We start from the raw sequence: 25,989 nt of genomic DNA, 5'->3' as shown, positions 1-25,989 counted from the left end.
GTTGTTTCTGAGTCTACATGGATGGTCTCATTTCCGCCTTTGATTGATATATTAGAGGCTACACTAAATTAAAATCCCCAAGTTCATCTATTATAAATGTTTCTTTGTGTATTTGTTTGATGAAAGTAAAGGGGGTTGATTTCGTTTATTTCCATTATGCTATTGTCATGTACCAACAATCTATAATTTTTTGGTATTATATATGTTTGCATGGGCTCTTTGAATATCTTAGTTGAACACATATTGATCACTGTGCATATCTATTTGAGCTAAGATTGTGAAAATGAACCTACAACATGTCAGAAAAGTATCTAGTTTCAGTCTTCATAATTGTTGTTGTACTCATTTCAATATGTATTTTATGTAATAAACAAAAGAAGAAAAGAAAAAGTTATCATTGTAAAGCATGAGTTTCATGCTCTTTACTGATGATCTTCTAGGTAAAAGCATGTTCTTCATGCTTTTAGAGTTTGTTAGTTCATAGGGTTTATTGTCAAGAATCAAGAGAGTCAACATCATGTTTATAAGACCCTTTCGGGAAAAATATATCTTGTAAAATAATTTATTGTGTCTAAAATTCCTAGAAATCTCCAAAGTACAAGTTGTCCCTGGAAGCTTCAATTCGGGGTAAAGGAGGAATTCGACCCCTTGGAAAGGCTATATAAAGGAGCAGTTCAACCTCATTTGGGGCACACTCACCAACAAGTTCGATCTCTCTTGAAAATGTTTGATCTAAGGCTAAAAGAGTCAAGGAAGGTGGAGCAAAGTTGTAGGAGATAGAAGAAGGCAAAGAAAACTTGTTTTTGTGCTATATCTCTCTCACACATGTGAAAGACTAGGGTTTCTGTAACTACAAAGAGGGCCAAAATAGGAGAGCAAAGTAAAAATCTAGTTGCTGCTGCACAGAATACTCTATCTTGACCTCGTTGACCTTGGGAGGATCTGTCTTGCTCAAAGGACTTAGGAAGAAGTTGGATCAGAGTTTCTACAATAGTTATAGGGATGAAATTGTAGGTCGAAGTTGCTAGACGAAGCTGTAGGGTTGAAGTTGTGGTCGAAGTTGCAACTGGACGCTGGTTTATCCAAGTTTGAGCTATGATATTGGAAGGGTTGACTTGGTTCTTGGAGGAGGACTTGGTCTAGGGTTTGGGTCTTTGTTGTTTCATTTGAAGCAAATTTTATAAGAAAATAAGAGTTTCTAGGTTTTCCCCTCAAAGGGTTTTTGCCCTGGCTTGGAGCCTAACTTTTGTGTCCACTGTCTTTATTATTTTTCTCTTGATATTTGTTTGATGAAGAATATCTAATAAAGAAACACAAGAATAATAACAAATGTAATTTCCCTCCTCCCACATTTACCCACTTTCATCGATTTTCCCGGGGTAAACATGAGCTGAGGGTCACTATCATAAGACTCAACCTCCTATATGACCTTAAAGAAATGGAGTCGACAACTTAAGACTTCACTGAGCTCCCTCAGGTGCCACAGGTCCTCTAGGCGACTATAACCCTCCAAGTGTCCAACCCCTGAGTTAAATCTCCGTTTCATTAACCTAGAGCTTCAATCACTCCCTTACCAAGGTCTCCAAGTGACTATAACCCTCTAGTCGCTCCCATAGGCTTGCTTCTCAGCAAATAGAGACTTTTTCAATCAGTTATATGCCAGCGACCCGAATTCTGAGCCACTTTTTTCATGGCTAAGACTCAGACCCCTGCCCAGAACTCAATGAAACTTCCAGAAATGATGAATCACATAGAAACAAGGCTTCCAAACCAAAACTTAAATCAAGACTTGACCTGATCTCTCCCAACCAGGACTGACATTTCATCAAACACATGATGAACATGCAACCTATAGGTCATGAATGCATATCTAAACATAAGGATCTAAAAACTTATCTGAGGTTTAACAAGAAGGATTTATGCCTTCTCACAATAGTTGTCATAACACCAATTAGGTCATGCATTCATTAACCAGACATTCATTGAATGAAATGTGATAAGAGCCATACTTAGATCTGTCATATAACCATGCTTATAACCAACATATAACCAGATAGATAACAATGATAAAACAACCATTAAAGCCACATAATAACAAGTACATTTACTTATCAAAGACAAGAGAAACTTAACTCTTATTAACCATATGAAAAAGCCAACCAAGTTAGGGACTTCCACGTACCACCTGACCATAGATTGGGCTGAACCAAATCTTTCTTTCAACCAATCACCCCCATGCCATATTTCAAGCATGAATGTGGGATCTCATAGGATAAACCAATCTATAAACAACCAAGGGAATCCAGAGGTTAAACCACCTCCACCCTCACCATACCATGATTTCACCTAAACCAATGCCGAGATCACAAAACCAAACCAAACTTGGATGCTTCATAATTCCTTCACTCTCCCTTGAGGAATTTTCCTATCTCCATCGACCTGTTGAGGGATTCCCAGAGAAAACCATCTCCAGCCCCAACCCCTGGGATTTTCCTGAGACCAACTCACCCGGATCCAAAACCTTCTGGCAATCCAAATCTCAACCAAGAAAGAATCCCATCACACCATGGATATTTGGAAATGGCAAGGCAAGGCTAAAAACCACAGTCAAAACCAAGAAAAATCCACGTCACCAACAAAATTGAAGCCAAATACACACGTGCACATACCATGCATGCCAAACCAACTAGGAAATCATACATGCAACCTATTACCTACAAGTATTCCTTCTTAAGCTACTTGATCCAACCTTTCCTTGCTTTCCTTGTCCTTTTTTGTCTTTCCTTTGCTTGCTTTCTTTCCTTCTCCTCTTGGTGTTCTTCTCCTCTCTGAAACCAATTTTGAAAATGAACTGACAAAAACTACGAATTGATGCTCTAGTGTCATTTTATTATTGATGCCTCTAATTTCTTCATTTCCCCCTAATTTTCCTTCAATTTTCTCCTCACATGCAACCTGTGACTTTTCACCTCCATTTTCTCATATTTTCCTTTATTTTGATATATAAAATTCCAATAATACATTTTTTCCTTTTCAAAGCCTTTGACATTGCCTTTGCCAATTCCCCTTAGCCATAATACAGAAGTGATGCCCACTATGATACTTTTCCCAACATTCATCTTGGAATACGTGTCCCATGACCTTGGCCATATTTTGCTTTTATTAACTTTATTACCTGAATTTTTAACCTGGGGTTGTTATAGACCCCTCCCCCTTAGGGGAACACTGTCCTCAATGTTCAATGACACATGCAACCAACAAAACCACTGAAAACCAAAACATATTGCGTATGGAGCTTTATAACCCATCTCATTGCAATATTTACAATGAACAACCTGCTCAAAAGCAAAACCATAATGACAAACATGACAACATGACAACCATACCGCTTATCGAAGCTTTAAAACACAACTTATGGCGATATTTACATCCATGTATATATATATATATATATATATATATACCAAAATTGTTTTGCCTCAACCGATAAACAATGAAGGATACATGGTCTACATCTCATCAACCATATACTATGTAGCTTCATCGGGCCCAAAATGCTTCCAATGCACTTTAACTTGCTCGATTGCTCTATTCCAGAGCATGCGTTGTTTCCGCTGCAATATGTGTTGAAACATGTAACTAGGTTCGGTCTTCATAAATATATTTGAGTCAAAATGAAATGTATTTATTAAAAGAATGAAGAAAATATTTTTATTATTAATATTATGACTTATTAAAGCATGGGTTTCAAGCTTCGTTCATTTTGTTTTAGGTCAAAGTCTCCATTGAGGACTTCTAAGATTTATTCTAAGTCATTAGAGTCATTGTCCATTTAAAGAGACCCTTCTTGGACTTTTGAATCATGTAAACATAATTAATATTGAGTCAAATATACTATTTGTCCCCTCCACACCAAGTCGGCCTCAAAGAGATCAAGTTGGCTTCAAGAAGGAAAATTCGACTTCACTGGAAGGCTATATATACAAGGAAATTCGAATTCATTTTGAGCAATTCACTCTCTCTTTTCTCATAATTTGATATCCAAAAGCTGGACACTGGGAAATGCAAAGTTAAAGAAGAGTTGGAAAGGGGCTGAAAAAGAGTGTGAAATGTTGGAGGAAGGAAGAAAACATCAAGATCGAAATTTTGAGCCATCTATCTCTCACATCAGAGGAGTATCTAGGGATATTGAAGTTTTATTTGTCTAGTCGTAGTTGTTTCTACTCCCTGTTGTTGGGTCGAAGCTGCCACTGCAAGTTGATGCTGCTAGGTCGAAGTTGCTTTTGAAGGGTTATCATCTGCAAAAAGGATTGAGGGCTAACTTGGTGTGGAGGAAGTCTTTGTCTAGGTCAAGAGTCTTGGACTATCTCAAGAAACTAGTGAAGGAAGAATTGTTGACTGGGTTTTCCCCTAGATAGGGGTTTTTCCCTGGCTGTATGCCTACATATGTTGTTGTTGTGCTATTGTTTTGGTAATTGCTTGATGAACTAAAAGATAAAATAATCACAAGTAATATCTATATGAGAAAAGATTTCTTCCTTTTTGATTTTCTAACATGGTATTAGAGCTAATGTGAAGAAGGAAAAATGCAATTTTTAGAATCTACTAAAATGAGACTAAAGGTATGATCAAGGGATCATACAAGGAGATCTTATAAGGGAAGAAGCTCACTATCTTCAAGGACAATGTTTAACAATAAAGAGTGAGAACAAATTGGAAGGAGCATCAAATTATAGGGTATGGAAGAAGAGAATTGACCCCATTCTTGAAAAGAACAAGGTCTTGGATTTGGTCAAAAGAAATGTGAAGAAACCTACTAAAAAATCTAGTGATGCAGACAAAGCGAAGTTTAGAGAGTCAAAAATATTGGCTATGACACTAATGGTAGAAAGCATAAAGGAAAATTTTGTCCCATACATTTCTAATATAAACCATGCTCAAGAAATGCATGAAGCCTTATCAAAATTGTTCACTATCAAGAACATCGATCAAGTAGCAAGTCTGAAAAATGAATTAAGGAGTACAAAAATGACAAAGGATGACATTGTGGCTTCCTTCTTTGTAAGGATATCTAGAATTGGAGATGAACTTCAAGCCATAGATGAGATTGTACCGCAAAAAGAGCTAGTAATTACTGCGTTATTAGGATTTCCACCTACTTGGAGTTCTTTTGCTTCAGGTCTCAACAGCTGGAAATAAGCTCATACCTTCGAGCAATTATAGAATGCTTGCAGCCAAGAAGAAATGAGAATCTCATTAGTATCCATGTAATGTTCCTTATGACATGGTTAGGATGGGCTTTCAGAGTTGGGGGCAGACAGGTCACAAGTGCAGGTTGGTGTGATTAGCGGGTCCAAGGGCTTTTGGAAGGGTTTTGAGGAGTTTCTATGAGGTCCAATGGAATTCGCTTAGTATATTCCATCACCCGCACATCTTACCTTTCGTTCCGGCACATTCCAACAATTGTAGAGCTGAGGCTTCTGTGATCCATAACAAGTTTGCGAGAGATTTTTCGGCGAAAATCACATGAGAAACCATTTGTTGACGCGTTTCGAACCAACCAGTGTGGTTCATCGTCAGGACAAGTTGAAGAAACAGATCCAGCTTAGCAAGTTAAATAGACAGAGCAGAGCCTCCAACGGCTAAAAAGACCAACAACTACTCTTGACTAGGTACCGGGAATAAAACCCTTTTTAATAATTTAAGGGAAAAAATTGCCCTAGGGGGACCAATCCCTTAAAATAAAAATAATAATTTTATGATAATAGTTAGTTAAAAATATTAATAAATAATTAAAATATTATGTAAAAATTAAATCATGATAATAGTTAGTTAAAAATAAATAATTAAAAATTATATTTAAGGGAAAAAATTACCCTAGGGGGACCAATCCCTTAAATAATAAATAATTTTATGATAATAGTTAGTTAAAAATATTAATAAATAATTGAAATGTTATGTTAAATTAGTAATTAAAATAATTCATGATAGTAGTTAGTTAAAAATAAATAATTAAAAATTATATTTAAGGGAGAAAAAAAAAAAGAATAAAAAAAAAAAAAATGTATTACCCTAGGGGGATCAATCCCTTAAAATAAAATAAAATAAATAAAAATAATATAATGATAATATTTAGTTAAAAATTATTAATAAATAATTAAAATATAGATATATATATTTTTATTTATTTATTTATTATTATTATTATTATTATTTTAAAATAAATAATTAAAAATAGTAAGTTAAATTAAATTAGAGGAATTAAAAACAGGACTATTTTTATATAAATGAATATAAAAGAAAGAGAAGGTATGAATGAAAAATTAATATAAGTCAAATTAATATATATATATATATATATATAATAAAACAAAAAATAAAAATAATAAAATAAATAAAAATAAATAAATAAATAAATAGGAATAAATAAATAAAAACCAAAATCAAAATCAAATAAACTAAAATAATAATAATAATAATAATAAATAAATAAATAAATAAATAAATAAATAAAATAATAATAATAATAATAAATAAAAATAATAAATAATAAATAAAAATAATAATAAATAAATGAATAAAAGTATCAAAATCAAAATCAAATAAACTAAACTAAAAAAAAAAAAACAAGGACGACTAGGACGAGAGTGCTGGGACCCAACACCGACTGATTTTCCAGCCATCATCTCTATTGAGATTACTCGGCCTCTTTTCAATCTCAAGTGCCTCCCTAAATTTCCGATGATGGAAGTGCGAAATCTTAGCAATAACACTAACTTCCTCAATACAAACATGATGATTGGTTTTCTCAGCATGCTCAGCTAAAGCGGAAGACTTAGTTCGCCTATGCTTAAGGTCTGCTGCATGCTCACTAATCCTCTGATTAATGGAGCGACCAGTTTCCCTAATGTAGGGGGTCCCACAGGAACAAGGGATCAAGTACACACCTTTCATATCTTTAGGGTTGATTGGATCCTTCGTTGATCGGAGGGACATGCGAATGGTGTTCAGGGGCCTAAAGGTCACAGGGACACTATGCGTCTTGAGAATCCTACCAATCTTATCAGTAGTCCCCTGAACATACGGAAGATGGACACCTGGAACTCGCTCTTTTGGTTCTCGTTGAGATAACAAATTCTTGGAAGCTTTAAGGAAAGCTCTCTGACCCATGAATCTACTATAACCATTCTCAACAAAGACATCAAGGAGATGGGATTTTTCTTTCCCGGCTCAAAAGATGGGTGTTCTCAATACCCTTGCTACTCGGGTTCTAAGGATCTCGGATAAGAAGAGTTTGGAGAAAGAAAAATCCCATCTCCTTGATGTCTTTGTTGAGAATGGTTATAGTAGATTCATGGGTCAGAGGGCTTTCCTTAAAGCTTCCAAGAATTCGCTGTCTCAACGAGAACCAAAGGAGCGAGTTCCAGGTGTCCATCTTCTGTATGTTCAGGGGACTACTGATAAGATTGGTAGGATTCTCAAGACGCATAGTGTCCCTGTGACCTTTAGGCCCCTGAACACCATTCGCATGTCCCTCCGATCAGCGAAGGATCCTATCGACCCTAAAGATATGAAAGGTGTGTACTTGATCCCCTGTTCTTGTGGGACCCCCTACATTGGGGAAACTGGTCGCTCCATTAATCAGAGGATTAGTGAGCATGCAGCAGACCTTAAGCATAGGCGAACTAAGTCTTCCGCTTTAGCTGAGCATGCTGAGAAAACCAATCATCATGTTTGTATTGAGGAAGCTAGTGTTATTGCTAAGGTTTCGCACTTCCATCATCGGAAATTTAGGGAGGCGCTTGAGATTGAAAAGAGGCCGAGTAATCTCAATAGAGATGATGGCTGGAAAATCAGTCGGTGTTGGGTCCCAGCACTCTCGTCCTAGTCGTCCTTTTTTTTTTTTTTTTTTTAGTTTAGTTTATTTGATTTTGATACTTTTATTTATTTATTTATTATTATTTATTATTTATTATTATTATTATTTTAGTTTAGTTTATTTGATTTTGATTTTGGTTTTTATTTATTTATTCCTATTTATTTTATTATATATATATATATATTTTAATTTGACTTATATTAATTTTTCATTCATACCTTCTCTTTCTTTTATATTCATTTATATAAAAATAGTCCTGTTTTTAATTCCTCTAATCTAATTTAACTTATTTTTTTTAATTATTTATTTTAAAATAATAATATTAATAATAATTAATAAATAAATAAAAATATATATCTATATTTTAATTATTTATTAATAATTTTTAACTAAATATTATCATTATATTATTTTTATTTATTTTATTTTATTTTAAGGGATTGGTCCCCCTAGGGTAATACATTTTTTTTTTATTCTTTTTTTTTTTTCTCCCTTAAATATAATTTTTTATTTTTTATTTTTAACTAACTACTATCATGAATTATTTTAATTACTAATTTAACATAACATTTCAATTGTTTATTAATATTTTTAACTAACTATTATCATAAAATTATTTATTAATAATTTTTTACTAACTTTTATCATAAAATTATTTTTATTTAATTTATTTTAAGGGATTGGTCCCTGTAGGGTAGTTTTTTCCCTTAAATATATTTTTTAATTATTTATTTTTAACTAACTATTATCATAATTTAATTTTTACATAATATTTTAATTATTTATTAATATTTTTAACTAACTATTATCATAAAATTATTATTTTTATTTTAAGGGATTGGTCCCCCTAGGGCAATTTTTTCCCTTAAATTATTAAAAAGGGTTTTATCCCGGTACCTAGTCGAGAGTAGCTGTTGGTCTTTTTAGCCGTTGGAGGCTCTGCTCTGTCTATTTAACTTGCTAAGCTGGATCTGTTTCTTCAACTTGTCCTGACGATGAACCACACTGGTTGGTTCGAAACGCGTCGACAAATGGTTTCTCATGTGATTTTCGCCGAAAAATCTCTCGCAAGCGTTCCAACAACTTTAAGAAAACATAGGTATTATTGGGCCTGACTCACTTCATTACACTTAAGGTGGCATTTTGAGTGGAATAATTGGCAAAACACCTTAGTGTAATAGCTCGTTGGAACTAGAATGAGAAGATCTACATGATGGGATGGTTATATATGAGTTTCAGTGACCTGGGGAGACATGGTGGCCAATTTACCCTTTTCCTGCATTAAAAAGAATATTTTAATAAAAATAAAAGAGGGAAAAGTGCTCCATGATTAAAATAATAATAAAATAGGAGTTTCTAGAGGGGTCCATCAGATCTATAAAAGAGGATGAGGCCATCATTAGGGGACATTTGAAGTCTAAAATGGGTCTCGTAAGAAAGTTATAAAATAATAGTGGAAATAATAAAATAAGATTAAGATTACATCATCAGACTTTTGTGGGAAAAAAGGAAAACCTATTTTTCCAACTCGTATGGTCAACTTATAATCCTAAGATTTTACTCAAATTTCGAGTGGGAGTACTTGTTGGATGAGAAATTTAATTCCCCATCCAATGAGTACACATGTTCCATACTTTCGATGGACCCTGCTACACGCAAAATGAGAAATACATTGGAATATACTAAAAAAAAAAAAAAACAACCGTGGTTGCTACACAAAAAATTAGAAATACATGAAAAACGTGATTGCAATCATGTTTTTTCATGTATTTCTAAGTTTTCGTTTAGTAGGGTCAATCGAAAGTATGCAACATGCGTACTTCTTGGAGGAGGAATTAAATTTTGCATCCAACGAGTACTCTTGCTCGAAATTTGAGTACAATCTTAGGGAAATAAGTTGAAAATACGAGTTGAAAAAGTAATTTTATTATTTTATTATTTTTTAATATTTTACTTTTTTATTCCAAAAATGGTGAATCATCCCCCATGGTTGACATCATCATTTTGAATCCTATTGATCCTTATAAAGTTTATTTTGGTTATACATTTTCCTTAGGAGACCCATTTTAGACCTCAAAATGTCACTAATGTGGAGGATGTCTTGGTTTTGATATTGTTTATTATATGAGAGGTTGAGAACCCGATTCTCTACTCCATTGGTAGCCCCGGGATGAAAACCCTTGGGTGATCCAGTGAGATTGGGCGAGTACTGATCTCCCCTTGGTGAATTCATATAGAATTCACAGGAGAGCTTAGTAGTGGCAGTTCAGTTCAGTTTTGGTGGAGGGCCAAGACAACATCGGAGCAGATTGAGCAGATTCTTGAGGTCAATTCTATCTCAGCTGTATCAGTTGTTTTGACATGTAAAACTTCAATTTATATATTATAAATAAAGAGGATATTTCCTTCTACTCATTATCGTTATTTTCATGTTCTATGTTGTTAAATTTTACATGGAAATATTCTATTTATGAACAGAAGTTTTATCTGAAGTATTTCTGAGTTAGAATTTCATGAAAATCCCAAATTGTTCCGTTTCGGACATTATAGTGGTATCAGAGCCTTGATATTGGTTCAACCATGGGTTATATTTCTTTTTTTGTAAGCTTGGTAGGACTACGTCTTCCTCATGTCCAACTTCTCACCCTGATTGTGGGGGGGAGGGGGGAGGGGCGATAACACAAGATTTGAATCCAAGACTTCTGGTTCAGTGAGACTTCATTTCCACGACCATTGTCAATTGAGCTACCCCAAGTGGACAGCGGTGGGTTATCTTGAAAGGCGAAGTTGAAGGTTTATTTTGAATATGCCAAATTCTATTGATGGAGCCAATTTTTATTGCAAGAAAGATCAAGATTGAGCCAGATCATCACTGAAGAAATGTTCCATTTACTAAATTATTGCCCCTTTAATAAGTAACCAACAAAATAGACACCATTTGCGAAACAAATCTAAAGCTTTATTATCTCACATCTTGTGGGGTCATAACATCATTTGAAGAGGGATCAGAGGTTAAAGTGTTCAAAGGGGTCGATTATGCTTTTTTTTGCATGGATTATTATGACGAGCCGAATTTAATATTAACTGAGTTTATTTGAGGAAGTCATGGATCATTTTTTTTTTAAGAGGCCGAAAGTCAAATTGGTCGCAGAGAAATTGCAGCACAGTGCGCCTCCACACTCCAAGAGGGTTTGATTCACTCGTTGAGTTTGCCACGAACTAGAGAAGGACGTAATACATTGAGTCAATTTCTTATTCAAAAGGATGAGTTGATGCATGCGGCTCGCCACCTAGATCGACTGGTTCATAGGATTGTTACGTGCATGCACTGTGTGGAGTTGGTGGGCATACCGATTTATTTGGTTAGATTTATGAGCAAAAGGGTTGACAGTAGTCAGCGAACGAGTTGGTGGATCGTAGGTCAAAGATTCGATCACGTGGGATGCACTATTGCAAGGGGCCCATTAACATAGTTCATAAACTAGGCGAGAATTGTAATTGATAGGAAGGAGAACGCATCTGAGCCAAGCAATTGGTGTCCAAGTTCTTCATTTCCTAACTACGTGAGAACCTCCAAGTGTTGGGAACCTTATCATCTCACCAAAATGAGCTTATTGAGCTTGAGGTCGAGTTCTGGGTGTTAGGGACACAATTTATCTTTCTTGAGGGCTGCAGTCATCATTGGTTGTGTATGCATCTATTGAGAGCCCCGATGTGAGTTTCATGAAGTGAGTGGAATGTGTTGCACGTGTTATAGATTGCCATTAGTAACCATACAGACCATAGCCCTGGCTATGCATATTTTGGCATAAGACAACACTGCGTTTGGGCCAATTTTTCTTGTCCTGGGCAACGTACTCCTTGAGAACAGAGCCACCATACCTACACTCTCAAGTTCACTATCATTCTGGAGGAGTTTTCATTGAGGGAGAGTTCAAGTTGCTATCATCACTGTTAGACTATTGTTGGGCGTGTATCCTGTTTAGAGGTCGATCTGGGATTGTTCGGGGTCTTATTTTCTTGATTGAATGAGGCCGCTAGTTTTAGTCAAGTTGTTGGGTTCATTGTGATGAAGAGGAGACCACTGTCTACGAAGAAAGGATCCTCTCTCTCCTTGCTAGAAGAACCACTAATAACTGGGTAGTTTCTTTGCCATTAAAGGACAAATTTTCATCTTTGTCTGGGAGCCATATCAAATTTTAGGCATGAGATGAATATCTTTCCTCAAGGGAAAAATTTTGTGAAGGTTTATTAGCTAAGAAGAATGTGTAGTTTTGCTGGAGATTACCATCAATTGGAGCATGCTATGATTCCTTCTCTTGCTAGTTTTGTTGTTGGTGCTTTTATGGCTTGAACTTTAAAGCCCAATGAGCAGACATTTCCTAGTTTTGCATGGCCTATTCTCACTGTGGACAAAGGCACATTATGTATCAATTTTTGGGGCTGCCATTTCTGAATTTATATGGCTGGTCTCTTTCCTGCTATGAATGATATGTTGGAGGCTGCAGTAAAATAAATTTCCTAGGTTAATCTATCACTTTATTTCCTTTCTGTATATTTCATTTGTTAAAAGTGAAAGAAGGTTGCTCCAGTTTGTTAGCGCTTGAAATTTCACCTCAGGCTGAGGAAGGTAAACCTCAAGGCTACATCAAACCATTTAGCCTCGTAGCTAGCCCTACGGGGCAGGAGAAGACTCTCTCCGGTCAATCTCGGCAGATCTTCAATGGGATGAGATGACCAACAAGGTAACACTGATATTAGGCTAGTAAACTGATTAAAAATGTTGATTTGGGGTTTTTTGGGTTTTTGGTGGCAAATTGAGGAATTGCAATTTTGGGTGCGGGGATTTGACACAGTTTCTGCAGGGGGTTCTTTGGGGCGAGGTAGGAGACCGTATTGATGCCTTTGATTGAGGTGAGTGGATGGAAAAGACCGGTGAGGAGCTAAGGAGAGCAAATAATACTTTGAATTCTCCTTAAACAGTAGAAAACATAGAAATTAAACAAATTTAAAAGCAAAGCATGACAAGCATGAATTCTTACTTTAACACTTCATTTGTTTAATGTGCAGCAGTAAATGAAATGAAATGATTCACATAAACACACTTACAAGAACATTGAGAAACACACCATCAACACATGAGTCCACAAGAATCCCAAAGAGGACTACAAAACCCTGGTCTTCCTTAGCCAAAAATTGCAGGGATACAGTGAAATAATACAATGATAGCTTCTCCCTCAAGAGTCCAACTATGAAAATGAGCAAGAAAGTACATAATATAGATCATCTAACCTCTTTCCCTGCCTCCATGGGTCGAGCTCACTATCCTAGGAGCTGTTTCAACCACTTCTAAACTAAACATTGAAAACTAGGCAATCAAAACAACTTACCTCTATAAGCTAGGAAACCAATTCATTCATTTAATTTTCACCTTTTTCATGAATGAATCTTCTAGAAGAGGTACATAAGTGTAAAAGTGTCATAAAAGTACATTAATTACATCAAAGAGCATAATAATCCACCCCAAAAAGTCAAACAGGGTCAAACTGCGTTTTTCTGAGCTGTAGAGTGAAATTTGGAGAAATTTGCCTGACGGGTCGCGCGCCTCTGGGACCACTTTTGGGGCACTTCCAGGTGTCCAAATTGAGCAAGAGTAGGCTTGTTGAAAAGGCCTTTGAGTCTACTTTCCAACCCAACTGGAATTTCTGAATTTGGTGGTCATTTGCCCCTCCAAAATTGCAATCTCCCAATACTGCTTTCTGTGTCTCAAAAATGTGGCAGAAAGTCATTTTTTGCTTGTTTTTTGACTTTTGGAGGCCCAAAACTTCATAAAATCTCAAGTCCATTGATGAGCATATGTAAATTCTCATGAAAAAACTAGAAATGCTGAGTTTTTGCAAAATGGAGTTGCCAAGATGAAGGGTCGCGCGGGGGGTGAGACCCGTTAATGGAGAAAACCTGTAAATTGCCTGAAAAAACCAAAATTTACCAAAAATGCTCAAAATTTCTTGGGATTTGTGCTGTGGCTAGGCTATTTAGTGCCTTGCTCAGTCAAAGAGGCTTTGGCCAAAATTTGGAGTGGATCGGGCCTTTTCCGTCGTTTTAGTGCCTTGGCCAACCGCCTTTGAAACATTTTCATCTTGGCCTTGCGCACATGCATTCTTGCCCAGTAATGGTTTTTCATGTTCCTCAGCAATTTCTTCTCTTGGTTGGCCTTAGCCAACAGCCTCTCTAAGTGTGCATTCTCCTGGATGAGCATGGACTCTCGGTCAGCGGGCAAGGGATCACCGGGTCTTCTTCGGTTCAAGACTCGGTCACTACGAATCCTCCATAACTCATCAAGTGCCTGCTCATCTTCCAACTGTTTGTTGCGCTGCTCAAGGTATGTGATTTTCCATTGTGCCCCCTCTAATCTCCTCTGCAAGGCATCATTTTCAGCTCTGAGATGCTGAATGGTCTCCTTTGCCTCTTGGCTCGGAGAACTAGCTTCTAGGTCAACAAGCTCAATATCGGGAACTCCTGATGGATCCTCATCAATCATGGGCTGTTTGCCCCTCTCTGGTACCTGTACTGGTGAAGAAAGCGAGGCCCCTTCCACCTGATGTGGAGATAACACTCGCTGAGCCGATGATGAAGGCGAGACCCCTTCCACCTGCTGTGGAGATAGTACTTGCCTAGCTGCTGCAAATAAGGCCCTTGGGCCTTTCTGATATGTAACCAGAGGTGAGGAGCTGACATGTCTAGTGACAGGGATGTCATGTTGTTGTGATGGTCCTCCCTCCTCGTGAACAACCCCATGATGTGGTGAAAGTGGTGCTGTGAAAAAATCTCGAGAGATGAACTCATCCCAAGAGATGCCCTGCTGAGCCAACTGATGCAAGACTACGAGCTGAATCAAACCATAATGACATAGGCTCCTGTACTGCTGGGCCGGGCTCTTCCTCTGCATGACGGAGACCATCCTCTCAATGCTCTGATAAAAGAAGACCGGGATGTTCATCATCCGCACTCGAGTGAAGTGCATCAAGAGGCGAATGTGATATGAGTATACCTGGGAAAATCTGCCCTCACAGGTGAAATAAAGCATAATGAGTCTCAACATGGGGGCATACTGACTCCGGAGGAACCTGAAAGGAAACACACTGGCCAAATGTCTCATGAATGGTGGCCGGACAAAAGGCTCAAAGTGAACTGTATCCAATACCTTACGCTTATTCCAAATTTCCCCGACATTTGGAATCCCTGTAGCCTATGCAATCACCTCAGGTGTCAAAGTGAACTCTACCCCAGCAAGGTTGACATGCCTATCATGCAAGTGCAAAACAAACAGACGAGCCAACTCTCTGTGGTGCTGAATACGAGAGATCCTCTCACAAAACTCATAACATGACATATACTGAAAGCAAGAGACTGCCATAGGACAGTGTTGTAATTCTGCTAAAGATGTGGGCTCCTCTCACCTGTGATGTCCACCTTTTCCACCCTTATGTGGCCTCCTCTGTACCTCAATCTCTGGAGATGATGAATGGTCATCACTCTGCTCATATGTTTCAGTGTCTGACATGTTTGAGGAGCAGAATGGACAAAATGTACTGCTGTTTCTGCCTTTAAAAGAGCTGAATTCTATGCTGTTTCAAGGGGACAATGACATGAGGGAAATGTTAGGGGAGGGACCTTTTTATAAGGAATTGGGAATATATGAACATAACAGGGAATTTAAGGAAACATTGCAAACAATTTTTGCATATAGGAATACATTTTTATACTCAGGGATATTGGGAAATCATTTGCAAAGATCACTGCATATGGGAATACAAGTATAAAAAGGAAAAATATGGGAATATGAATACATGTATTAACAGGGGAAGATAAGGAAATATACAAAACTTTTTACATATTCACCAACAAATTGCTGTGTTTTCTCATGCATATGGTGCAGCAAGATTAGGGTTTGAGTGTTTTTGATGCTTTGGGAGAGGGGCAGGGTTTGTATTTTAGTGATTAGGGAGAGGGGAGGGTTTACATTTTATTTATGGAATAGTATGGGAAGCTAGATATGAGTACACATATGAATGGAAAGGGGAAGGAGGGAAACAATTACAAAGGGAAAAAACCTTGAAACAACACAAACCCTAGCACATTTAATCATTAACATTACAGTCATTTGAAATTTCATCCACTTGCACAATTTAACTTTTAAACACAAGCATGGCGGTCATCAATCATAACCAACCACCAAACTGAAGTGTAGAGATCCTGCCTCGAACAATCTTGAAGATTTGAGGGAGTTTGAACGGTTTCAAATTGAATTTGCAGGGGAAACCTTGACGGGTCGCGCGCCACGCCCAACGGGTCACGCGCGCTTGACGGGTCGTGCCCGTTACAAAATGCACTGCGGAAATGGCGCTGACGGGTCGCGCGCCTGTCCTGACGGGTCGCGCGCCTGTCCTGAGCCCGAATTCGACCAGACTTTGCCCAAAACTCTTGAATGCTTGCTCACTCTCACTCCTCAATGCCTTGGATGCACAATGAGAGTAAAAGGAGGGAGATTGAGTGTTTATAGGTTTCATTTGAAAAAATTTCATGCTCAAACCCACTTTCTAAAGTTTTCTCATTGACACTTTTTAAAACTGTCTTTTTGGCTTCCTTTGTCCTGAAATTGACTCTTTTAGTGCTTTGACTTGATTCTTTTTGCAGGGAGATCATCTGAGGGATCTTGGCAAGGGGACCAGGGTTACTGCTGCCCTTTTGAAGTCTTTTTGAAATTTCATCACTTTTTACAAAAATTTAAAATGACCTTGGGTTTAAAAACAGAGTTTTTAAATCCAAGGTGAAAATGAACTGTACAAGATAAAAATATCAAAGAAACATCTTTACAATCCTCCCTCTGGCTTGCTGAGCACTTATGAACTTTCAGAGACATGACCTTGCAGAGATAAATGACCAAAACCCTAGACCTAGGAATTGACTTCAATACAAAACAAGACAAGCTTTGAAAGAGCTTAATGACTGATATGACCTGATCCAGCAATGCCAAGAGGGGCACAAAGACACCAGCTCCTCTATCAGGGTTATGGCATGCCTAACGGGATGCAAAACTTGACACTGATGAGACACCTACCTATGCAAATGCAAAGAGCTTTGATCGCTGATGGAGGGCTTCAAGACCGACACTAACACAGTTCATTTTCTTATCGTCATGCACTAGAAATATGTAAATTCATTAGTGTTGTATTTATCAGTCTGAACTCTCGAAGGGTTATTTTGGGATGCATATTTACTGAGGCTAAAATTGTGAGAGAGCACCGACAACCTAATATAACACTTATTTTCAGAAGTTTGTACCACATTACAAGTTTCATGAGAGGTCTATGTTAACAGTGGGCCATAACATTGTGATATCATTTGAGTACATGAATTATTGTGCATTGAAAATAATGATCTTTCTGTAGCGTGTAATCAAACCAATTGAAGAAAGTCCTCACTGAAAACTCATTTGAACTCTGAAAACCCTCTTGAAAATAAGGAGGGAACTTTGCGTATAGAGATTGATGCATGCCTTGAACCTATGAACTGTGAGAACCTTATTAAGTTGAGTTTGCTACTAGGTTGGGAGAGAGGTCAATTTTTTTTTTAACTACTGGAAGATTTTCATTTTTCATGTAATTAGTGTAATGAGTCAGGGTCTTGAACTGTCAAGCTTGTCCATCATCATTGTATGAAGTTTTTCAATCAGAGTCATGCATGAAACATTTTGATGTACATGTCATTAATAACCTAAAACATGGATGAAAATTTCAAAAAAGCCCTTCATAAGCTAGCAACGATAATCAACAAATCCCTTTCTAAGGGAATACTTACTTTGCTATAGCAAGAACAACCACAAAAAGAACATGAGTTGGGACACAAGATCTTTGCGCTTGGAACAGATTTGAAACACACGAGGGTCACAATGAAAGCTCTTTTCAAATTAGATGAACTAGATGCACTCCTTTCCAATGTGAGCAAGTTAGAAGGGAAGAAACTAATTTGGGCTTTAAAACCAACGATGCTTGCTCTCATACAACAAAAGTTCTTAGAGGAACCTTGTGAAGGGAATAGACTTCTAGTTGCATCTTGTCTTTGTAACATCATGGGACTAACCGCCCCTGTAGGTCCTTACAATGATGATGTTATGAGGCGAGTTTTCAGACTGATAGCAGAGACTTTCCAGGACTTGGATAATAATGAAGATCCTACTTTTGGGAAGAAGCTTGAGATTCTAAAAGCCATGGCTTAGGTTAGATCTTATGACATCATGCTTGATTTGGGGTGTGATGATTTGATCCATCAAATGTTCCAATGTTTCTTTAGCATTAAGAAACATCACCCTGAAACGATCAAAGCAAACATGTTGTCGATTTTTTCTTTAGTTATGGGAGACCGTGATGCCATTTGAAGGGAGTTTCAGGCTAGATTGTTGACCATTTGGAGGAGAAAACAACTCGTTTCACCTGTTTCTTATGAACTGGCCAAAAGGTTGGTTGAGAAAAACATTGATGGTGTGTGTGCAGGCGTTAGAGACAATCTCTCTAATCTGCAGGCAAGTTCTTCAATGTTTTCATCAACTTCCCTTTCTTTAGGCGTATCAGTCATTAAACTGATATATTCATTTCTTTCTTTAACAACCCCCTAACCTGACTTTGTTAACACATAGTGGCTGTATTGGAAAATTCTTAAAAGAATTACCCAAGTGCTATTGGCTAAAACAATGGCTTTAATTGTATCAGCAGTAATTCTAAAAGAATTACGCCAACACACTATCGGAGGCTTTACAACACTATCGAGGCTTGCAAAGGAAGGAATTACGCACACACTATCGGGTAGTAATTCCACAGAATTACCTTATAACATAATCCCGCTTTATAATGTCTCTTTATCTTTTCCCCGATGCGATATCGCATCGGCGATTACTATCGGCGGCTTTGCAATGGAACACAGGCTCCGATATATAACGGACCCGACGTATATATATATTCCCCCCTATGTTGAGTTCGGGTCCGATACATGTATCAGCTGTCGCTCCAACCAAATGATCTTCTCCTCCGAACAACGGACCCGATGCCTCCTTCCGAACTGCCCTATAAAGATTTCGGTTCTGGATCTTTCAGCGGTCTCGGTTAGTCGCTCCTCCAAAGTGCTACAAGGCCTTCGCGGACCCGATCCACTTATATACACTGCCTTTATAATTTCGGCGGGTCCGCTTTTCGGCGGTCGCCACAATTAACAATTCTCCCACCTCCGAAATGACGGACCCGTCAATAAATATATTGTAATTTATATAACTTCGGCTCCGGATATGGAAAGCTCAGTCGGAGGTTTTGCGCTATGGGATCCTTTCGGACCCGAAAAGCTTTATACACCGGCCTCTATAACAAATCGGCTCCGGAAATTCGGAGTGCACAACTAAGTGTTCCAAAGGTTCTCTCCAATGCCGATATGGGTTCGAACCCGATATGGGTAAGAACTTATAATTATAATAATTCACTCCCGCTACAACCACTTTAATGGAAAATTGCAAGAATTCTCAGAAATATATGCGCAATTGTAAATTAAGAGTTAAAGCTTGTATAAGCATAATTGAAAGAGAAGATGATTCCAATGGTTAACTACACAGTATGGGCGACATGCAGAAAACAATAAATAATTAACACTGTTAAGGCACGATACAATAATCTATGCATGCACATTACAGAATCATTTGATAAGAAATGCCGAGAGGAAGTTTAATAATAATGTTGTGGCCTCGCTCCTCCTTCTCTCCCCCTTTAGAGCTTCGCTGCCTCTTTATTTATAACTAAGGATAGGCCTTCTCGGTCCTTATCCGATACAAAGAAAAGCATGCTTTACAGGACGATTTAAAGCTTGAAAATCTCTGTTACAAATAGCATGATTTATTGCTAGAATTTATTCTATTTTTAACTAAGAAAGCATAGAAATTGCAGGCTAAAGGACCCCACTCCCTTTCCTGTAAATTTTTTTGGATTTTTGGAATAATTTGGAAGATTTTTCCCCTCTAAGTCACATGCTCCCGCATCAGACTCTTGAGGACAAAATTCTTCATGGGCTCCTGTCCATGAGCTCATCTACAGATTTGCCCAATTTCTGTAGAATGTCTTCTGTAACCCAAGTAGCTTCAGCGATCGGCTGTCCCTTCCATTTCACCAGATACTGGAAATACTCTCGTGCCCTTGTCTTCTTATACACTTTCTTATCCATAATTCTTTCTGGCTGTAAATCTTTGGCTGTGGGTAACTGCTTTACCCAGTCAATCTCCGGAGTCTCTTGATCCTGTGTTGTATTATTTGCAGCTTCATTCTCATATTTGTACAAGTCTGCAACATTAAAAATTGGTGATATTCCCACACCAGGTGGTAATTCAATCTCATAAGCGTTTGCAGAGAACTTTCTCAGTATCCTGCATGGCCCAATTTTCTTGGATTTTAACTTATTATATGCTCCCTTTGGAAATATCTCCTTTCTGAGGTGTGCTAAAACCACGTCTCCAAATTCAAAGTTCATTTCTCTTCTCTTCATGTCAGCTCTGGTTTTATATTAAATGTTGCTGTCCTGTCGCTGTTGTTTCACCTGTTCATCTATCGCCTGCATTCTTGAAGCAAAGTCTTCACCTTCTGCACTTCTCACTTCTTCTTTTTCCAAATTCCTTAATTCAGATATTCCCCTTGGGTGCATTCCATAAACAATATGGAATGGGCTCTGTCCTGTGCTCCTGTTTGGTGAGTCATTATATGCATATTCAACTTGTGGTAACACTTGATCCCATTGCTTTGGATGTTCTGCAGTAAAGCTCCTCAAAAGATTGCCTAAACTTCTATTCACAACTTCAGTCTGTCCATCAGTTTGTGGATGATAGGCAGAACTGAAATTTAATTTAGTTCCTAGCTTCTTCCATAGTGTTCTCCAGAAATGTCCAACGAATTTTGAATCCCCGTCTGAAACAATGCTTTTGGGCAATCCATGTAATCTTACAATTTCTTTAAAAAACAAGTTAGCAATATGAGAAGCATCACTAGTTTTATAACATGGAATAAAGTGTGCCATTTTTGAAAATCTGTCCACTACAACAAAAATTGAATCATAGCCTCTTTGAGTCTTTGGCAATCGTAGCACAAAATCCATACTTACCATATCCCAAGGCCTATCTGGAATTGGCAAAGGAATATACAACCCTGTGTTCTGGCTCCTTCCTTTTGCATACTGGCAGACTTTACAATTTCTTACATACTTCTCTACTTCAGATTTCATTCTCGGCCAGAAGTAAAATTTGTTGAGCTGTTCAAAGGTTTTCTCTCTACCAAAATGTCCTGCAAGTCCTCCACTATGCTTCTCTTTGATTAAATTCTCTCTCATTGAACAGTTGGGTATGCACAGCTGATTTTTTTTAAATAATAGTCCATCTTGTATAAAATAATCCAGCCACTTGCTCCTGTCCGCCAAAACAGGATTCTTACAAGCCTCAAATGCCTCTTTAAAATCTGAATCGGTCTCATATAATTCTTTAAGAAAATCAAAACCCAGCACTTGGATTTGACTTTCTTGTAGCAATACACTTCTCCTACTTAAGGCATCTGCCACTTTGTTTGATTGTCCAGTTATATGCTTCAACACAAAATGAAAGCCTTGAAGATACTCTACCCATTTAGCATGTCTCTGGCTGAGTTTTGGCTGCTGCATTATAAACTGCAATTCATGGTTATCTGAATAAAGAATAAATTCCTTCGACATTAAATAATGCCTCCACTTCTTTAGTGCCTGCACAACTGCATAAAACTCCTTATCATAAGAAGAATACTTCCTTTTGGCATCATTTAGCTTTTCACTGAAATAAGCTATTGGTCTATCTTCTTGGCTTAAAACCCCTCCAATTGCTTCTGCGCTGGCATCACACTTAACTTGAAAAGTTTTGTTAAAATCAGGAAGAACCAAAACAGGCTTTTCAGTTATTTTCCTCTTTAACAGCTGAAAATTTCTCTCTGCTTCAGCAGTCCACTTAAATGGCTGTCTATCCTTCTTTATGGTCTCAATAATAGATGCATTAATCTTACTAAAATTCTTAATGAATTTTCTGTAAAAACTAGCAAGACCATGAAAACTCCTTACCTCAAAAATACTCTTGGGTGAAGGCCACTCCACAGTTGCTTTGATCTTTTCTGGATCCATCTTTAATCCTTCAGCTGAGATAACAAATCCCAAGTACACCAGCTCCTCTTTCATGAATAAACATTTCTTCAGATTCAACGATAATTTTTCTTGCTGTAGCTTCTGTAAGACATAATGTAAATGCCTCAAGTGCTCCTCTTTGGACCTACTATAGACTAATATATCGTCCAGATATACTATTACAAATTTACCAATGAATTCTTTAAGAACTTCATTCATAAGCCTCATGAAGGTACTTGGTGCATTGGACAACCCAAAAGGCATCACTCTCCACTCATATAATCCTTCATTGGTCTTAAAAGCAGTTTTCCATTCATCCCCTTCTCTTATCCTTGTCTGATGATAGCCACTTTTAAGATCTAACTTTGAAAAATATTTTGTGCCAGACAAGCAATCCATTAGATCTTCAATTCTGGGTAACGGAAATCTATACCTGATAGTAATCTTATTGATGGCTCTTGAATCTGTACACATTCTCCAGCGTCCATCTTTCTTCGGGCTCAGCACTGTTGGCACTGCACAAGGACTCAGGCTTTCTTTGATCAACCCCTTGTCAAGCAATTCTTGCACCTGTTTCTTAACTTCTTCATTTTCTGCAGGAGTCATTCTATATGCTGCTTTGTTAGGTAAGCTTGCTTCAGGAATCAAATCTATATGATGACTGATTTTTCGTATTGGCGGTAATTCATTAGGCAAATCATCAACAATAATATCACAATAATTCTCCAGCATTTCTTGAATTTCAATGGGTAATTCAGAAATTTTAGTAGAAGTCAATATTACCTTGGGCTTGAAAATTATAGCAAAGTTTACCTCATTTTCTTCAATCTGCTTCAAGTATTCTTTCCCTCCAAGCAACAGAGTTTTTGGACTAGTCTTCTGCCCCGGTGCCTCTTCTTCTTGCAAAGGCAACAATGTATGATTAACACCATCCTTTCCAAACTTGTAGGTGTTTCTCTTCCCATCATGTATGGCTCCTCTGTCATATTGCCAAGGTCTTCCAAACAATATGTGACACATGTCCATTGGCATCACATCACAAACAATTTTATCTTTGTACTTGCCCACTTGAAATTCCACTTCGCACTGTTCACTTACCAACAGTTGATGTCCCTTTTGTAACCATGACACCTTATAAGGTGTTGGATGCTTCATTGTCTTCAGCTTCAATTTCTCCACTACTTCTGTAGAGACCAAATTATCAGTGCTGCCACTATCAATGATCATTTGGCAACATTTCCCTTGGACTTTGCACACTGTCCTGAATAAAGTTTTCCTTTGTGGCGGTTCAGCAGCCACCTCCTTCATTGGCTTAAGTAAGACTTTATTAACCACCAGAGATTCTCCTCTTTCTGGTGTATTTTCTTCTTCTGTTACCGCTGTCGCTGGTGCTTCTTCAGCTGGAGCAACAATTTCATTACTCTGCTTTATGTCTGCATTCTCTGGGCACTCAAAAGCTCTGTGTCCCAGCTTGTTACATCTGTAACATCTTAATTCTCTGCCTCTTCCTCTGCCTCCTCTTCCTCTGGAAAAACTCCCTCTGCCTCTTGCATCACCTTCTCCGGGTGCATGCTGGGTTGAGCTACTGCTAGCTCCATCTCTAGGTGCTGTAGATCTTGCTCTACCACCTTGACTTCCTTTTCCTCTGAAAGTCCCTCTCCCTTTGGCAGACTGCTTTCTCATGAGTTTTTCCTCAGCTTTCAGCGCTATCTGATAAGCTTCCTCTACTGTTTTATGAGACAACAAACTTATCTCATCCTGAATGTCCATCCTGAGGCCATTCATATATCTAGCCACCTTCTCATCTGTGTCTTGGGCTTCTCCAGCTCTTATGCTTACTTTATAAAACTCTTCTGTATATTATTTTACTGTTAAAGCTCTCTGTCTAAGATTTTGCATTTGTCTAAACAATGTTTGCTGATAATTACTTGGCAAGAACTTACCTCTTAACTTTGCTACCATTCGGCTCCAGTTCTTGATTGGCTGCTTACCAAGTCTCTTCCTTTCTGCCTGCACACCATCCCACCATAGTGCTGCATGGCCTTTTAACTTGGTGACAACAAACTTTACTTTCTTCTCATCTTCTGTTTCCTCGTAATCGAAGAATTTCTCCATGCTGTTAATCCAGTCGATCAATTCTTCTGGATTCAATCCTCCTTGATATATCGGTACTAATTGGTTCCATGGCCTGGCTGTGGATTTTAACACTGACTGAAAGAATCTCATCTCAGGAGTAACCTGTACAGCTTCCTCCTCTTCCGCAGCTTCAATTTCGGGCTCACTGACATCTCCATCATCTATATTTCTATCTGAAGTTAGTGCATCCACTCTAGCTCGCAGCTCTTCTACTGTTTCCATTAGTTCAGCATTTGCAGCAGGTCGTCCTCTTCCACCACGTCCTCGTCCTCTTCCAACTCTGAAAGCCATCATTCTTCCGCTCCTGAGATTCAATTCAATGTCAATTGATGGCTCTGATACCACTAATGATGGTGTGCGTGCAGGCGTTAGAGACAATCTCTCTAATTTGCAGGCAAGTTCTTCAATGTTTTCATCAACTTCCCTTTCTTCAGGTGTATCAGTCATTAAACTGATATATTCATTTCTTTCTTTAACAACCCCCTAACCTGACTTTGTTAACACATAGTGGCTGTATTGGAAAACTCTTAAAAGAATTACCCAAGTGCTATTGGCTAAAACAGTGGCTTTAATTGTATCGGCAGTAATTCTAAAAGAATTATGCCAACACACTATCAGAGGCTTTACAACACTATCGAGGCTTGCAAAGGAAGGACTTACGCACACACTATCGGTAGTAATTCCACAGAATTACCTTATAACATAATCCCGCTTTATAATGTCTCTTTATCTTTTCCCCGATGCGATATCGCATCGGCGATTACTATCAGTGGCTTTGCAATGGAACACAGGCTTCGATATATTACGGACCCGACGTATATATATATTCCCCCCTATGTTGAGTTCGGGTCCGATACATGTATCGGTAGTCGCTCCAACCAAATGATCTTCTCCTCCGAACTAACGGACCCGATGCCTCCTTCCGAACTGCCCTATAAAGATTTCGGGTCCGGATCTTTCGGCGGTCTCGGTTAGTCGCTCCTCCGAAGTGCTACAAGGCCTCCGCGGACCCGATCCACTTATATACACTGCCTTTATAATTTCGGCGGGTCCGCTTTTCGGCGGTCGCCACAATTAACAATTCTCCCACCTCCGAAATGACGGACCCGACGATAAATATATTGTAATTTATATAACTTTGGCTCCGGATATGGAAAGCTCAGTCGGAGGTTTTGCGCTATGGGATCCTTTCAGACCTGAAAAGCTTTATACACTGGCCTCTATAACAAATCGGCTCCGGAAATTCGGAGTGCACAACTAAGTGTTCCAAAGGTTCTCTCTGACGCTGATATGGGTTCGGACCCGATATGGGTAAGAACTTATAATTATAATAATTCACTCCCGCTACAGCCACTTTAATGGAAAATTGCAAGAATTCTCATAAATATATGCGCAATTGTAAATTAAGAGTTAAGGCTTGTATAAGCATAATTGAAAGAGAAGATGATTCCAATGGTTAACTACACAGTATGGGTGACATGCGGAAAACAATAAATAATTAACACTGTTAAGGCACGATACAATAATATATGCATGCACATTACAGAATCATTTGATAAGAAACACCGAGAGGAAGTTTAATAATAATGTTGTGGCCTCGCTCCTCCTTCTCTCCCCCTTTAGAGCTTCGTTGCCTCTTTATTTATAACTAAGGATAGGCCTTCTCGGTCCTTATCCGATACAAAGAAAAGCATGCTTTACAGGATGATTTAAAGCTTGAAAAGCTCTGTTACAAATAGCATGATTTATTGCTA

Source organism: Pinus tabuliformis, chromosome 7 (assembly GCF_031772625.1).
Source record: "Pinus tabuliformis cultivar Carrire ecotype Pingquan chromosome 7, CPIR1, whole genome shotgun sequence".
Taxonomy (NCBI): Eukaryota; Viridiplantae; Streptophyta; class Pinopsida; order Pinales; family Pinaceae; genus Pinus; species Pinus tabuliformis.
The sequence above is the reverse complement of the archived record's forward strand: the minus strand, read 5'-3'. Positions refer to the sequence as shown.